Source organism: Macrotis lagotis, chromosome X (genome assembly GCF_037893015.1).
Source record: "Macrotis lagotis isolate mMagLag1 chromosome X, bilby.v1.9.chrom.fasta, whole genome shotgun sequence".
Classification (NCBI taxonomy): Eukaryota; Metazoa; Chordata; class Mammalia; order Peramelemorphia; family Peramelidae; genus Macrotis; species Macrotis lagotis.
In genome coordinates, this window is record NC_133666.1 from 571,610,643 (window position 1) to 571,629,123 (window position 18,481).

General features: G+C 36.5%; 1 protein-coding gene and 1 non-coding gene across 2 annotated transcripts in view; one reads left to right on the forward strand and one right to left on the reverse strand.

Annotated features, from left to right (window-relative positions):
- CSMD3 (CUB and Sushi multiple domains 3) overlaps positions 1–18,481 on the reverse strand; it is a 639,662-nt gene that overhangs the window by 384,320 nt on the left and 236,861 nt on the right. The gene's annotated exons all lie outside the window — the stretch shown is intronic.
- On the forward strand, positions 6,319–6,425 carry LOC141503643 (U6 spliceosomal RNA). The gene has a single exon (XR_012472987.1). It is a non-coding gene; the product is annotated as a U6 spliceosomal RNA (small nuclear RNA).

Here is an 18,481-nt window from a genome sequence, read left to right on the forward strand (position 1 = left end):
ATGGGGATGATGGCAGCAACCACTTGAAACTTGTTGACAAGATTATATGAAATACCATATGCATTTTAATAAATTTCTTAAATCTTAAGGTCCTAAATAGATGGGAGAAATTTATGTATGACAGTTAGCAATGAAGAATATATCTTATAGTTGATGTTAGTTTATAAATATGATTACTTACATAACAAATAGTATAATATATAAATTAGTTGCAAAGATAATTAGTATCTCCAGTGGTTGTTTGTCATTGGTCTATGGCAATTATAACATGCATTTTAATTTTTCAAAAGACCCACTAAATGTGAAGAAAGGCATTTAAAAACAAGTCTGAAAAGGGGTAGTGTCAAGATGGCATAGAAAAGGTGAGGACTTGCCTGAGCTCTCCCAAATTCCCCTCCCAACAGCTTTAAATAGCATCTCAAAAGAAATTCTGGAGTGTTGGGACCCACAAAACTATGGGTTCTATCAATTTTTCAGGCTAGTATAACTTAGAAGATTAGCAGGAAAGGTCTGTTCCATCAGAGTGAAAGTAGAGTACAATCCAGTGTAAGCAGTGATCCAGCAAACCAGAATCAGACCTTGAGAATGACTGAGTTGGCTAGCAGCAGCTTTGAAGGACCTTAGTGCACAGCAGGTAAAGGGCTACAACTCGTCAGAAGGAGATGATGAGGGTCCCTTTGCTTGCACTGGGCTGAGTACTCTGTTATATTGTCCATATGAAGATCCCAACCATAATCTGGGGTCCCAGTCAAAGGGTAGGACGGAGTAATAGCATATTTGAGCTTTTGCAGTGGGGAAGCAGATACCTTGGTCACAGTTCTAGGGTGAGAAAGAGTAGCTCACAGATCAGGGCACAGGCCAGGAGAGCAAGGATCACATCTCTCCTTAGATTATACTACCTTGGAAGAACTAAAAACTTAAAAATCCCTAGAACTACCTCAGAGTAGCAGAAAGACCTGAACCTTGAGGCAGTTACTGCTCCACAAAAGAACAAGAAATGTTAACAGTCAAGAAATGGACTGGAAAATGTGCAAATAACAACAAAAAAGAAACCTGTCATAGAAAGTTATTTTGAAGTCTGGGAGGAATAAAACACAAACTCAAAAGACAACAAAGCCAAAACTACTACATTCAAAGACAAAAAGAAAAATGTGAATTAGTCTTACACCCCCAAAAGAATTCCTAGCAAAACTCAAAGAAGATTTCAAAGAAATGAAAATGATGCAAGAAAATGATGAAAATAGTCAATAGCTTAGTAAGAGAGGCACAAAAATTATTGAAGACAAAATACTTTAAAAAGCAGAAAAGGCTGAATGGTAATGAAAAAACAGAACCAGCCTAATGAAAAATGAGGCAAAAAAATATCAAAACAGAAAAGAACTTAAGTAGAATTGGTCAAATGGAAAAAGAGGTATAAAAGTTCAGTGAAGAGTTTGTTAAATTAAAATTGGGCAAATAGGAGCTGAAGATTCCATGAAACACAAAAGACACAAACATCAGACAAAAAATGAAGCTAAGATGGTGGAATAGAGGCAGAGAATCATCTGAGTTTTCCCCCTACAACTTTCCAAATACCTTTAAAGAATGACACTAAGCAAATTCTATAGTAGAATGCACAAAAAGACTGAGAAACAATTCTTCAGCCCAAGACAGCTTAGAAGGTAGGCAGGAAAATCTATTGCACCAGGGTAAGAGACAAGCATGTTGCAGTGCAGATCGCACACTAGTAAAAAAGAAGCAGGTCTTAGGGTGACTGAATCATTGGCAACAGTGGAAATTTCTAGACCTCTGACCCACAGGTGCTAAAGACAATGTAGAAGGACAGTAGGAAAGGTCAGAGTCTGTTGCCTCTTAATGAGAGTGTAGACTGTCTCAGTGTAGACCCAGCATCAGAAAACATGGAATAGACATGGAAACCACTCAATCAGAAGGAGCAGCAATAGTAGCTGCTTCCAGAGCTCTCAGACCACTGATGGTAACTCAAACCACTGGTCCAAAGGATATTACAAGGGTCTCTTTGCTAGCTCTGAGGAAGACCTCTTCCGCCTTGCTCATCCCTGAATTTGAGTCTCAGTCCTAGGTAACAGACCCAGGTGAAGAGGAACACGTGGCACACCAGAGCTTGTAGATAATAAAGTGGAGAGCAGGACCATCCTCACAGCTCCACATCAGAAAAGACTTCTTCTGACCACTCATAAACCAGAGCACAGGCCAGGGGAGTAGAAAACAAACCACTTTGTAGATCCCACCATCTTGGAAGAAGTGAAAACTTACAGGTCCCTAGAAGTATCACTGAAAATAGTTGTGCAAAATCCCTTCAGTGTGGGACAATGCATGCTACACTCTGGAAGCAGAGCTTTAATTAAACAAAGAGTTTAAAATAAAGAAATAGGCGGTTAAAATAAGCAAGCAAAAACAATATCTCACCGTACAAAGTTAATATGATGACACGAAATATCAAAACACATACTCAGAAGAAGATAGCAAAGTTAAAGCTCCTACATGCAAAGCCTCCAAGAAAAATGTAAATTGGTCCCAGGTCATGGAAGAACAGAAAAAGGATTTTGAAAATCAAGTAGAAAAGTAGAGGAAAAATTGCAAAGAGAACTCAGAATGATACAAGAAAATCAAGAAAAATGAGTCAATAGCTTGCTTAAGGAGACATAAAAAAAATCCTAAAGATAATAACACCCTTTAAAACAAACCAGTTTGGAGGCGGAGCCAAGATGGCTGCGTGAAGGCAGCATTCCCCAACAACTCCAACCCCCCAACCACCCAAAAAAACAAATAAATGAGGGCTCTAGCCAAAATTTGGAGGTGCAGAACCCACAGAAAGACTGAGTGATACATTTTCCCAGTCCAAGATAACTTAGAACCTCCACAGGAAAGGTGTACTTCACCAAGACCTGGGGTGGGAAAAAAAGCCACTGCACAGCCCAGCGCAGCTCAGCAAAGCCCAGTCCAGCCCAGCCCAGAGATCACCAGCAACAGCTTGAAGGGGAGAGGAGAGAGCTCTGCTGCACCTGGGTGAGCGTGGAGTGAGGAGCACCGGCCACAGAACCCGCAGCGAGAATCAGGAGAAAGCAGCCTGCACCCCCAGAGAAGGTAAGGGAAGTCTGCAGAGATTTCTCTGCTCTTCCTGGGCTAGGACTCTGCTGTTTGCCTACACTCAGACTCAGGATGCAGTTTATGCTTCCTTACTAAGATAGCTGGATCCTGCCTTATAGCCTCAGGGCAGAGGGCAATGCTGTGGTCATCTACATATGGAAGCATGGGCTGGAGAGCTTAAGACCTTGGAAAGAAGGATCTGACCATAGAGAATTACTTCAGTCCTATGGAAGAGCAAAACACATACTCTGATGATGATAAAATCAAAGCTTCTGTATCCAAAACCTCCAAGAGAAATAGAAAATGGGCTCAGACTGTGGATGAGCTCAAAAAAGACTTTGAAAAGCAATTCAGGGAGGTGGAGGAAAAATTGGGAGGAGAAATGAGAGCAATGCAGAAAAATCATGAAAACCAAATCAAAAGCTTGGTGAAAGGAATACAAAAAAATACTGAAGAAAATAATATGTCAAAAACCAGTTTAGGCCTAATGCAAAAAGCAAAACAAAAGGCAAATGAGGAGAAGAATGCCTTAAAAAGCAGAATTGGCCAGCTGGAAAAGGAGATAAAAAAGCTCTCTGAAGAAAATAACTCCTTCAAATGCAAAATGAAACTAAAGGAAGCTGATGACTTTGCAAGAAATCAGGAAGAAATAAAACTCTTCCAAAAAAGCCAAAAATTAGAAGAAAATGTGAAATATCTCATTGGAAAAACAACTGACCTTGAAAACAGATCTAGAAGAAATAATTTGAAAATTATTGTACTATCTGAAAGCCACGACCATGAAAAGAACCTAAACTTCATTTTTCAAGAAATAATACAGCAAAATTGCCCTGAGATCCTAGAAGCTGAGGGTAAAATAGAAATTGAGAGAATTCACCGGTCACCCCCTGAAAGGGATCCCAAAAGAAAAACTTCTAGGAATATTATAGCCAAATTCCAAAACTCCCAAATCAAAGAGAAAATTCTAAAAGCTGCCAGAAACAGACAATTCAACTACTGAGGCTCAATAGTCAGGATTACACAGGATCTGGCAGCATCTACATTAAGGGCTCGTAGGGATTGGAATATGATATTCCAGAAGGCAAAAGATCTTGGTTTACAACCAAGAATCAATTACCCAGCAAAACTGAACATCCTCTTTCAGGGGAAAAGATGAATTTTCAATGAAACAGGGGACTTTCCAACTTTCCTAACGAGACGACCAGAGCTGAACAGAAAGTTTGATCTCCAAGTACAGGACTCAGGTGAACCATAGAGGGAGTGGAAGAGACGGACTAACTATGAGGAACTTGATGATGTTGAACTGTTTGTATTCTTGCATGGGAAGAAGATATTGATGACTCATATGAACTTTCTCATTTATAAGAGTGGCTAGAAGGAGCATATATAGACAGGACATAGGAAGGAGTGGAATATAATGGTATGATGTGGTAAAGGGATGGAGTGAAAGGGTGATGGGGGAAAGTACTGGAAGGAAGGAAAAGGAGATGATGAAGAAGCTGAGAGATTTCACATGAGTCAAAAAAATTTTTTTTCAATGGAGGGGAGGAGGGAAGGAATGGGGGAATGAGTGAGCCTTCATTCTCATCAGAAATGGCTCAGGGAGGAAATGGCATACGCACTTAATAGGTTGAGGAAATCTGTCTTTCCCTGGAGAAGGATGGGAGGAAAGAGACTGGATGAGGGGAAATGAGGGGAGGGAAGGGGGGGAATAGGTGACAGAAGAGAGGAAAGATCAAGGGAGAGGGTACTCAGATGCAACACGCTTTTGGACACGGCCAGGATGAAAGGAGAGAGAGAGAATAGAATAAATGACAGTGGAGAGGAATAGAGTGGAGGTACAGTTAGTGATAGCAACTGAGGGAAAAATATTGAAGCAACTTCTCTGGTGTATTTATGATAAAGAAAGGAACTCACCCCAGAGACAGAGTTGGAATCTGAATACAGACTGAAGTACAATTTTTTTTCTCTCTCTCTCTATTCTTGAGGTTTCCCATCTTCTTGGGGGGGAGGGGGTTTATGTTTATTCTTATGTTTACACTTATAACATTCAATTTACATAAGTGTATGGCATGGAAACAATGTAGACACTGTCAGACAGCCTCGGGGGGGGTGGGGGGAGGGAAGGGAGGAAGGGGGAAAAATTGTAGAAGTCAGAGCCTTGAAAAAAATGATGGGTACAATTTACTATTGTATATAATTTGAAAACAAATAAAATGTTTAAAAAAAAACAGTTCAGGGGGTGGCTAGGTGGTAGTGGATAGAGCACTGGCCCTGGAGTCAGGAGTACCTGAGTTCAAATCCAGCCTCAGACACTTACCTAGCTGTGTGGCCTTGGGCAAGCCACTTAACCCCATTGTCTTGCAAAAAACTAAAAAACAAACAAACAAACAAACAAAAACCAGAACAGTTCAAATTATAAGAGAAGTATAAAAAGTCAATGAGGAGAAGAATGCCTTAAAAACCAGAACTGAGAAAAAATGGAAAAAGAAGCACAAAAATGCACTGGGGGGGGGGGGGGAATTCCTTAAAAAATAGAAATTGAGAGGTGGCTAGGTGCCCCAGTAAATAGAGCACCGGCCCTGGAGTCAGGAGTACCTGAGTTTAAATTCAGCCTCAGACATTTAATAATTATCTATCTGGGTGGCCTTGGGCAAGCCACTTAACCCCATTTGCCTTGCAAAAACCTAAAAAAATAGAAATTGTGCAAATGGAAGCTAAAGACTTTATGAAAAATTGAGAAACAATAAAACAAAACAAAACAAATAGAAAAAAATAGAAGACAATGTGAACTATCTCAGTGGAAAAACAACTTCCATGGAAAATAGATCCAGGAGAGATAATTTAAATGGTATTGAACTATATGAAAGCCATGATCAAAAAAAAAAAAAAGAACCAAGGCATCATCCTTCAGGAAAGTATCAAGGAAAATACTCTGATATTCTGTAATCAGAGGGTAAAATAGAAATGGAAAGAATCTACTTACCACTTCCTGAAAGAGATAACCAAAATGAAAATTCCCAAGAATATATTAGCCAAGTTCTAGAGTTTCTAGGCAAGAAGAAAATACTGAAAGTAGTTAGAAAGAAACAAAGTACTCACTGAGGATAACATAAGAATTAGCAGCTTCTACATTAAAGAATCAAAGGACTTGGAACATGATATTCCAGAAAGCAAAAGAGCTTGGAACAATAAAGAATCAACTAATCAGTGCTCACTTCGGCAGCACATATACTAAAATTGGAAGGATACAGAGAAGATTAGCATGGGCCCTGTGCAAGGATGACATGTAAATTCATGAAGAATCAACTAATCAGCTAAATTAAGCATGATCTTTCAGGGGGAAGGACAGACATTCAATGAAATAAGGGACTTTCAAACTTTTCTGAAGAACTCAGAAATGAACAGAAAATTTGATCTTCAAATACAGGACTCATGAGAAATATAAAAAAGGAATCAGGAAAGGGAATTCATAAAAGATTTAAAATAATTAAACTGGTTGTATTCCTACATGGAAAGATGATTCTGATAACTCATAAGAACTTTCTCATTACTAGGACAATTAAAAGAAGTTTGCGTAGCTAGGGCACAGGTCTGAATTGAAAATAAAGGAACAATATTAAAATATAATTAGGGAGTATGAGAGGAATGTCTTGGATGAAAGGTAAAAGAAAATCTTCTACCAGGTGAATGGGGTAAATTATTTCACATAAAAGAGATTTTACTGTGAAGATATGGGGTGGTGAAGAGACAAGATAGTGAACTTTACCCTGATCAAGATAGCTCAAAGAGGGAATAACATACACACTTAATTGGGTACAGAAATCCATCTTATTCTGTAGGAAAGTAGGAGGTGAAAGGGATAAGAGAAGGGAGGTAAGGTGAAAAAAGAGATATTGGGGGTGGGGAATGAGGGGAAAAGAGAATAGAGGGAAATACAATTAGCAACTGTAACTGAAAGTTTCTCTTATAAAGGCTTTTTTTCTCAAACATATAGAGAACTGAGTCTAATTTATAAAAAAAAAATAAGAATCAACCCTAACTGAAAAATTAAAAAAAGATATGAACAATTGTAAGATAAAGTAATCAAAGCTAACTATAGCCATATTAAAAATGCAAATTAAATCAATTCTGAGACAGGAAAAAAAGATAAATTACAAATAAATGACAAATAAATTAAAAAAGATAAATGACAAAGTGATGTACAAAAAATTAGAAATTAATGTATTGTTGATGAAGCTGTGAAATGATTTAACCATTCTATAGAACAATTTGGAACTTTGCTGTGATGATGTCGAAGAAGATCATTACATCAGGGAGATGATCCCTTGACAAGTAGCTGAATTGGTATTGAATAAGGGTATACTGTGCTAATTCACCAGTCTCACTTTCTCCGTTGGAGCCATCTGGGTTCAGTGGTTAGATATGAATCAGAATGACTGAAGATGGACCTGATATAAGGCAATAAGGTATTTCCCCAAAGTCACACATCTAATAAATATCATGTTTGAGGTGAAATTTGAACTCAGGTCCTTTTGACTCCAGGGTTGGTGCTCTATTCACAACCATACTTAGCTTCTCATGGTCTATGAGACCAGGTATACGCTCTGACCTAGCAACACCACTACTAGGTCCATTTCCCAAAAGAGATTAAAAAAAAACAAAAAGGAAAATGACCTAAATGTGCAAAATTATTTATAGCAACTCTTCTAGTGGCAAAAAATTGGAAAATTGAAAGAATATCCATCAACTGAGGAAACACTAAACAAATTGTGCTATGTGCTTATGATAAAATACTATTCTGCTATAAGAAATGATGAGCAGGATGGTCTCAGAAAAATCTGAAAAGACTAATATGTGCTATTGAAAAATGAAATTTACTGTGTATAAAGGAACAGCAAATACCAATACTGTAAGATAATCAATTGTGAATGACTTAGCTATTCTCAATACAATGTTCAAAAACAATCTGAAAGACTTATGATGAAAAATGCTATCCATCTCTAGAGAAGGAACTGGTGATATCTGAAAACAAATTGAAGCAAATTCTTTATTTTTCATGATTTTTTTTGGTCTACATTTTATTTCGCAAAATGCCTTACGAAAATGTTGCATGACTACATATGAATATCCTGTATCAAAATGTTTACTTTCTCAATGGGGAAGGGGGCATTGGGGAGGAGAAGAAGAGAGAATTTGTAACTCAAAGTATTAAAAATGAATATCAAGGGATAGCTATGTGGTGCAATGGATAGAGAGCATTGGGCTGGAGTCAGGAGGACCTGAGTTCAAATTTGGCCTCAGACACTTAATAACTAACTAGTTGCATGATCTTGGGTAAGTCAATTAACCCCATTGTCTTGCAAAACAAACAACAAAAAGAACCTTTAAAAATGAATGTCAAAAATTGTTATTTCATGCAACTAGTAAAAAGTAAGATATTATTAAATAAAGCTAATCTCTCCTCTCTCTCTCTCTCTCTCTCTCTCTCTCTCTCTCTCTCTCTCCCCTCCCCCCCATTTCTGTATGTGTGTTTCTGTCAGGGGTGTCTATGGAATAATAAAACAAAAGCAAAGAATTGAAAAAAATAGGAGAAAAAAGTAAAATGTCTCATTAGAAAAACAAGTGACTTGGAAAATTGATCCAAGAGAGATAATTAATGTAAATCATGATTTTAAAAAAGAGCTTAGATATAATATTTAAAGAAAAAAATCAAGGAAAATTTCCCATTTTTCCTAGTATAGTAAGGTAAAATAGAAAAAAAATTGAATACCTCTTGAACAAGAAACCAAAATCTAAGCCTTCAGGAATATTATGGCTTTGTTCCATAGCTCCCAGGTCAAAAAGAAACAATTCAAATATCATGAAGTCATATTCAGGATTATCTAAGAAGCAGCTTCTGCAGTAAAGTTTTGGAGGACTCAGAGGATATTCCTGAGGACAAAGGATCTGGATTTACAATCAAGAGCAATCTACCCAGCAAAATTTAGTATGATCCTTCAGCCAGAAAATGCATATTTAATGAAATTCGGGACTATCAAAAGCATTTTGAAGAAAAGACCAGAGCTGAATAAAAAACATGATTTTCAAATACATGAATCAAAAGAAGCATAAAAAGGTAAACAGGAAAGAGAAATCATAAAGTTTTCAATAAGTTTAAACTACATTCCTACATGGGAAGATCATACTTGTAAATTTTCTAAGAGCTTTATCACTATTAGGGAAATCTAAAAAAAAAAAAAAATTTAAAGAGTGAAGAAGAAGAGTGCACTGGGAGAAAGAAAAAAGGAGACATAGAATGGGCTAAATTATATCACATAAAAGAAGTCCCCAATTTTTTTATAATAGAGAAAAAGATGGAGTGGATGGAGGAAGAATTTAAACCTCACTCTCATCAGAATTAGTTCAATAAAAAAATAACATACATGCCAATTGGGTTTAAAAATATATACTATCCAATAGGAAAATAGGAAAGAAAGGGAAAAGAGAATAAAAGAGGTATGTTTATATAAGGGAGGGTGAATTGAGAGGCATTTGAGAGTCAGGCAAAACATTTCTGAGGAAGGATAGGGTTAAAGAAGAGAGTATGATCAATAGGTAGAAAATAGAAGAGAAATATACATTATTCATAATAATGAAAAAAATTTTCAGTAAGTTAGTTACATTGATGAAAGTTTCATTTTTCAAATATATAGAAAACTGAGTCAAATTGAGAACAAAAGCCATTCTCCTAACTGACAAATTATCAACAGATAGGCAAAGGCAATTTTTAGATGAAACAATCAAAATTATTTATATTCAAATGAAAAAATTCCCTAAATCATTATTGATTAGAGAAATACACATTAAAATACCTCTGAGACCACTATAAAATTGACAAATATGTCAGAAAAGGAAAATGACAAATGTTGGAAGAGGTATGGGAAAATTGAGATATAAATGAACTGTTGATTGAGTTGTGAACTGGTTCAACTGTTCTTGCCAAAGTGCTATAAAACCATGCATACACTTTTGCTCAGCAATACCACTAATAGGTCTTTATCCCAAAAAGATTAAAAGAAAAAGTAAAAAAGGCCCATATAACCACAAATATATACAGTAGTTCCTTTTGTGATGCCCAAATGTTGGAAATTGAGGGGATGCCTTTCAATTGGGGAATGACTGAACAAGTTGTAGTAAATGATTATTATGGAATACTACTGTACAATAAGAAACAATGAACAGTATTTTCTCATAAAAACCTGGAAAGAGTTCCATAAATTGAAGCAAAGGTAATTGAACAGAATCAGAACATATATATAGCATGTAGTTTATATATATATATATATATATGCTTACTATATAGTATATACTATATATAGTATGTAGTTTATAGTAATAGGACTTGCTTGAGGCCTTTTAAAATTTGTAAAATTTTGAGACTTCAGTTTCATTCTAAAGTTTTATACTATTCTGAATGCATACCAAAATCATCCTGTTTTCTACCTTAAGCTGGTTAGCATTTTGATGAAATTAAATAAAGGATATAATTAAATACATCCATGTAACATTTATGAAACAAATGTTTTGGATATAGTTATAGAAATATCATATGAAAAAGGACTTTGAAAGACTACACTGCTCTCAACAATGCAACCATCCAAGACAGTTCCTAAAAACTTGTGATGAAAAATGCCATTCATCTCTATAGCAATAATCATGGAGTCTGAATGCAGATAGAAGCATACATTTTTAAAACTTCTTTAAATTTCTTCAATTTTTTGGTGGTCTGTACTTTCTTTCAAAACATGACTAATATGGAAACATTTATTTTTGCATGACTGAACATGAGTAAGCTATATCAAATTATTTACCTTCTCAATGAGTGGGAAAAGGATAGAATAAAGGGAATCTTGAACTCAAATTTTAAAATATGAATGTTAAAAATTGTTTTACGTGCAACTGGGAAAAATAAAAATAAATGAAAAAGTATAAAAATAAGGTTTATTGATAATCTTTGCCACTTTTTTCACTAAATTGTTAATCAAATTTTGTAATTTGCCTTTTTTCCTTAACATATACTATTGGTACCCTTATGTGGTTCACCCTTAATTATTTACAAAGTTAGATTGTGCATCAGTTAGAGGACTAACCCTGGAACTAGGAGGACCTGAACCGGGCCTCAGGGTGTCCTTAAGCAAGTCACTTAATCCCATTGTCCCACCAAAAAGCAAAAAGAAAAGGATTTTATTATATTTTTATATAATAAAATTTATGATATTTTATGTTATTATAGGAGCAATTTATTATAATTATTAAGAAAATATATTTCATAGGTATGTGACACTGAAAGCTTTTATTATATCCATGATGAAAAACATTAAGAGTAAAATATTTTCTAAATATCAAGCTGTTATTAATGTTCATCAAAACAGAATTTTCAGGTAGGTTTCCAAAGCATTTGTTTCATGAATGTTTCACTGATAGATTTAATTATATCCTATGTTTAATGTCATCAAAATGCTAACCAATAGAAAACAGGATGATTTTAGTATGCATTCAGAATAGTATAAAAACTTGGAATGAAACTGATATCTCAATATTTTACAAATTTTAAAAAGCCTCAAGCAAATTTAAAATGAAGATTATAGGCCAAGGCTGATCATTCAAATTTCATAGAAGCATGAAAACCAAGGTACATTTCCTCCCTCTTCTTAATACATATAGTTAAAATTATCTAATTAAAAATAAATCATATGAGAATATTAAAAAGAAATAATTTGGATGCTTTTTTGCTTATGAAATAAGCAAGGTTCTTTTTATTTTTAAATTTTCAGTTCTTATGGAAGAACAATGATCTTTCTTTTTTAAAAGAAGTTACTTTAAAAAGAGTTGTCATGGGAAAGAGGAATAAGACTTATTCTCCCTCACCCCTCAAAAGGCTGAAATTGGAAGACTAGGTGAAGTTTCAAAGATCAAAATTTAGGGTTAAGGTAATGAAAAACTTCCTAACAATTAAAGGTAAAATGGAATCACCTGCTTTGGCAGGTCAATGAACACAAAACTTGTTAACAATGTTTTAGAAAAATTAGCTAAGTGATGGAGTGGATGGAAGGCTGATCTTAGAGAAAGGTAGACTCATCTTTCTGTATTCAAATCTTCAGAAACTTTCTTGGTGACTTTGGGCAACTTACTTAACCTATTTTTCCTCAGTTTCCTCATCTGTAAAATAAGTTGAAGAAGAAACGACAAACCATTCCAGTATCTTTACCAAAGGAGTTCATAAAGAATTAGACATGATTGAAAGAATGAACAACAAGGTAGAGCCAAGATGGCAACAAGAATGGATCCTGTCTTAGGCGCTCTCTCATAAAACTTATAAACTAAGGATTCTAACTAAATTTTTGAGAGACAGAACCCACAGAGGGACCCGGTGAGGCAGTTCTCCTACTCAAGGTAACCTGGAAAAGAGCAGAAAGGCTCTGCTCCCCCAGGTCGGAGAGGTGGCCCACCAGAGGGGCGGCCCCCCAGAGCCAAAGAACTTCAGCCTCCTGGAGGCAGCCCCAGGGCGCTGGGAGTCTCAGCTCACAGCAGTGGGGGAGTTTCCTGACTTACACCCCGGGGAGCACTGGGCACAACCTGGGGGAACAGCGGGGGACCTCTGCCAGAGCGAGCAGTGAAGCCCAGCCCGTAGGGCACACAGAGAGCAGCATGGCCAGCACAGCAAGAGTTCCAGGAAAACAGAAGCATGAGCCCATTGAGCTGAGGGAGGGGAGTGAAGACAGACTGCAGAGCTCTGTCCTCTGCCCCTGGAACAGGACTCTGGGGCTCTGACCACATTCAGATCCTGATCCCAGTCTAGGCCCCCCCCATAGAACAACAGGGCCCCCCCCACCTCGGCCCCGTGACAGAGTGGGGGAGCTTATGATCATTCATAGACCAGGAGGGAGGACAGAACCTCACACAATGAGACCCTTGTGGGAGTGTCCCAAAAGCTCAGGAAGCACCCCAAAAAACAGGCTTAGGTTGCGAAAATGAACAAGCAAAGAAACAAGAGGAAGACTATTGAGAAATATTTTGCAAATGAGCCCAAGAAGGATCAAAATACTCAGTCTGAAGATGAGGAAGCACAAGCTCCTGCATCTAAAGACTCCAAGAAAAACAGAAATTGGGCTCAGGCTATGACAGAGCTCAAAAAAGACTTTGAAAAGCAAATGAGGGAGTTGGAAGAAAAACTAGGAAAAGAAAGGAGAGAGATGCAGGAAAAACATGAAAATGAAGTCAGCAGCTTAGTCAAGGAAATCCAAAAAAATGCTGAAGAAAATAGCATGCTAAAAACCAGCTTAGGTCAAATGGATAAAACAATTCAAAAAATTATTGAAGAGAAGAATGCTTTAAAAAGCAAAATTGGCCAGATGGAAAAAGATAAAAAGACTCTCCAAGGAGAACAAATCCTTCAGACAAAGAATAGAACTCAGGGAGATTGATGAATTTACGAGAAACCAGGACTCCAATACTTCAAAACCAAAAAAATGAAAAATTAGAAGAAAATGTGAAACATCCCATTGAAAAAAACAACTGATATGGAAAACAGACTTAGGAAAGATAATTTGAAAATTATTGGAATACCTGAAAGTCATGATCAGGAAAAGAGCCTTGACATCATTTTCAAAGAATTACTACAGGAAAATTTCCCTGATATTCTAGAAGCAGAGGGCAAAATAGAAGAATCCACTGATCCCCCCCAGAAAGAGATCCCAAAAAGCCAACCTTTAGGAATATCATAGCCAAATTCCAGAACTCCCAAGTCAAAGAGAAAATATTACAAGCAGCCAGGAGAACACAGTTCAAATATCATGGAGCTGCAGTCAGGATCACACAGGACTTAGCAGCAACTACATTGGAAGCTTGAAGGGCTTGGAATATAATATACCAGAAGGCAAAAGAGCTTAGAATGCAGCCAAGAATGAACTATCCAGCAAGGATGAATGTCCCCTTCCAGGGAAAAAGATGGACTTTCAATGAACCAGGGGAATTTCAAATGTTCCTGTTGGAATGGCCAGAGCTGAACAGAAGTTTTGATCTTCAGATACAGGACTCAGGTGAAGGGGAAAATATGAGGGACTTAATGATGATGAACTGCATGCATTCCTGCATAGAAAAATGACACTGATACTACTCATATAAACCTTCTCAGTTAATAGAGCAGGTAGAGGGAACTTTTATAGTTGAAGCACAGGAGAAAGCTGAATTTGAAGATAAAATATGGTGTAAAAATGGTGTCAATAGACAAAAGGGAAATGTAATGGGAGAAAGAAAAAGGAGAGGGGGAATAGGCCAAGATATTTCATATAATAAGATTTTTCTTTATTACAATGAGCTATTGCAATGATATGGAATGGGAAGGCAAGGGGGAATGAGGGAATCTTTGCTATCATTAGAGGTAGGAGAGGAAACACATATATACTCAATGGGGTATAGACATCTGGAGTAAGAATGAGGGGGAGGGACAGGGGGAAGGGGTGGGGATGTGAATAAAGGAGGAGAGGATGGACCATGGGGGAAGAGTGGTCAGATATAACACATTTTCTTTTTTACTTCTTGCAAGGGGCTGGGATTGGAAGGCCTGCCCAGGACCATAGGGCCAGGTGGATGCTGGGCCTAAGGGGTGGTATGGGGGCTCAGGGCTTCTTGGCCCCAGGACCAGGGATCTGTCTGCTGCGCCACTCAGCTACCCTACAGCAGAGTCAGAGTGAAAGGAGAGAGAAAAATAGTACATGGTAGTGGAGAAATATGAAAGGAGGGAGTTGCAATCAGTAATGGCAAAGGTGGAAAAATATGGAAGTAACTTTTGTGATGGATTTATCATAAAGAATGTGATCCACCCACAACAGAGTTGCTGGTGTTGGAACACAGACTGAAGCATATTTTTTATTATTTTTTTTTTTGGGGGGGTGCAGGGCAAATGGGGCTGAGTGGTCTGCCTGGGGCTGCATAGCAGGGTGATCCTTGGGTGTCTGAGGCCAGATTTGGACCCAGGTGCTCCTCTCTGTCTGCCACCCAGCCACCCCTACTATTATTACTAATTTATTTTATTTTGGGTCTTTTTCTTCTTTTTTTTGTTTTTTTTCAGGGCAGTGGGGTTGAGGTGGTTTGCAGGTCACATGTCTGGGAGATTGTTGGGTGTACAGGGCCATATGTGGGCTTGGGTGCACATGGTTCCAGGGCTGGTGCTCAATCCATTGTGCCACCTGGCCATACCTACAATTATTACTATTATTTTTTTTAATTTTAATTTTTTCTTTCCCTTTTATTTTATTGCTCAAGCGAGTCTATATTTATGGAGGGGAGGGGGTATTCCATTTACTCTTAAACAAGAATATTTTATTAATGTATAAAAACATTATTTGTACAAAATGAGAATAAATATTAAATTAAAAAAATTTAAAAAATAAAGAATGAACAACATGTTGCAGAAGGGGTTCTTGCTAAAGTAGGGATTGGACTAAATCTTTAATTCATTTTTATTTCATTCATTTCTTCAAGCATCAAATGATGGCTATTATATACGCAATCAAATGTGGCAAGATATTATTGATTCCTATCTACTAACTTGTCTAAAAGAAAAAAAAAATGTGTCTTGAAATAATTGCTCAACACACCCTAGGCATAATTTTTCAGCTTCCTTGTAGTCTCAGATTCTGAGCTCTAATATTTATATAATATATTGTTTTATTAATTAGTTAGTATACATCAGGCACTGGGATACATCATAAAGATAAAAGGAGAGGGAACAAAAATAATAATAAAAAGTAATAATAAATATTAAATAAAAAATAAAATTATAATAATCCTTTTTTAAGGATTCCATATTCTAATGGGGAAGACAATATTCAAACACTTTTTCATACAAGACATATGCAGAAAAGTAATTTCAGAAGAAAAATATTAACAGTGAGGGAAGAGGTGGTAGAGGGGAAGAATGACTAGTCAATGATACCTACAGAACATATGAAATGAGTTGCATTGAAAGAAGTCCAGGAATCCAGGAGACTAAGATTACATATAAAACATACAGAAGAGGAAGAACAAACACAAAGGATGTGAAACTTGATGGAAAGGTAATCTTATAGAAGAAGGCTCTAGTAGCAAGGGGATTTAGAAAAAAAATCTGGCAGATGGTAGAGTTTAAGATGATTCTTGAAAAGAGGCATAGATTCTAAGTGGTGGAAGGAGAACATTTTAGCAATGGGGACAGCTAATGCAAAGGCAATAATATGAAAGATGGAATTTCACCCACTGGGAATAGCAAGTATTATGATTCTGTATTCAAGGATGTAAAAATATTGGGAGTTTAGGAAGGGACCAAGTCACAAAGAATTTTGAATGCCAAACAGAGTTTCTGTTTGATCCTAGAGGTATTGAGGAGATACTAAAGTTTATTCAGTAAGGGAGTGGTAGGATCAAAACTGCAGTTTACAAGAATAACTTTGGCTGAAAGTGAAAATGAGACCTGGAATGCCCATTCAAATCTCCCTAACTATAACTGCTCAACTTCCCTGCACTCTCAGATTTGGATTCTGTCTGTGTAGAGTATGGTACTTCAGGAGAATGGAGCATTTGGTCATAGTCCAAGGGTCAGGAGGAGTGTTAGCACTGTTAGTTATAAGAGAAAAAAAGTTCCTTACTAGATAAAGAGCAGAGAACAGACTAGAAGAGCAATAACCACAGATCCTTAGAATGTCCGTTTGTAAGCACAACTAACTCGGAAAGGAACAGCAAGTAAGGTCTAAAGCTGAGTAAAATTCCCCCTTTTGGATTGGAAAATGAACATTGAACAACAAGAAGAACCTGACTATAGAAAGTTACTATGACAAGGAAGCTCAAGACATCAACTCAGATGATAACTTTGTTAAAATAATTATATGCAATCTTACAAAGCAAATTGTGAATTGGTCACAGGACTAAAACTTAATTCCTGAAAACAATCTCGAAAAGGACTTTAAAAATCATTTAAGAGAGAATGAGAAAAATTGTTAAAGGAGAGTGAAGCAAGAAAATTTTGAGAATAAAGTTAATAGCTGGGTAAAAGAGGCACAAAAAATAAAGAAGAAAACACCTTAAAAAAAAGAATTGGTCAAAGAGCAAAAGAGGCACAAAAGTTCACTGAGTAGAAGAATGCCTTAAAAACTAGATTTGGCCAAAAAGAAAAGGAGGTGCAAAAACTCACTGAAAAAAAATAATTCCATCAGGCTAATGGAAGCTAATGTCTCCATGAGTCATCAAGAAACAATAAACAAAATCAAAAGAATGAAAAAAGGGAGAAAATGTGTATTCTTTTTAAAATTGATTTAGAAAATAGATTGAGCAGACTCATTTAAGAATGATTAGACTATCTGAAAGTCATCATCAAAACCTAGACATATCATTTCAAGAAATTATCAAAGAAAACTGTACCAATATACTAGAACCAGATGATAAAATAGAAATTGAAAGAATCTACTGATCATCTTCTGAAAGAGATCCCCAAATGAAAACTCCCCTGAATATTATAGTCAAATCAAGAACTCTCTAGTCAAGTAGAAAATAATGCAAGCAGTCAGAAAAGAACAATTTAAATCTTGTGAAGCCATAGTCAACATCATACAAGTCTAATCACTTTCCACATGATAGGATCAGAGGACTTGGAACATAGTGCTCCAGAAGGCAAAGAGCAAGACTGCAACCAAGAATAATCTACTTTGAAAAACTGAATTAATGAAAAATTATCTCACATAAAAGAAATAGCAAAGGAAGAGCCATTAAAATAGAAGGGAAGATGGGGGAGAGAAGAAGCAGGCAATGCTTGAAATTTAATCTTATAAGAACTGACTTTAAAAGGGAATTACACAGTTGGGTACAGATATCTATCTTATCAGGGAAGTAAGAGAGGAAGGGGATAAGAGAAACAGGGAAGTTAATGGAAGGGAAGGCAGATTAAGGGATGCAGTGATCAGAAGAAAAATAGACTTTTGAGAAGGGACAGAGTTAAAAGAAAAAAATTAATGGAAATATCAGATGGAGGGAAATACTTAATAATCAAAACTGTGAATAGGAATAATTTACCCATAAAAGAACAGGATAGAGTAAAAACAAACTCTAATAATATGTTGTTTATAAGAAAAACAATTGAAACAGGGACACATGCAGAATAGAAAGCAGGCACTGGGACATTCTTAGGGGAAGTAAAAGAAATTAGCAGTGGTTGCAATCATGATCTCAGGAAAAAAAGCAAAAGCAAAAATAGGCATAATTTAAAGAGATAATCAAGGAAGTTTGCTTTTTCTTGTGGTTGTTCAACGCATGTAAATTGTAATTAAATCAGGTAGAGTTGCACACAATTGTCAACCTCATT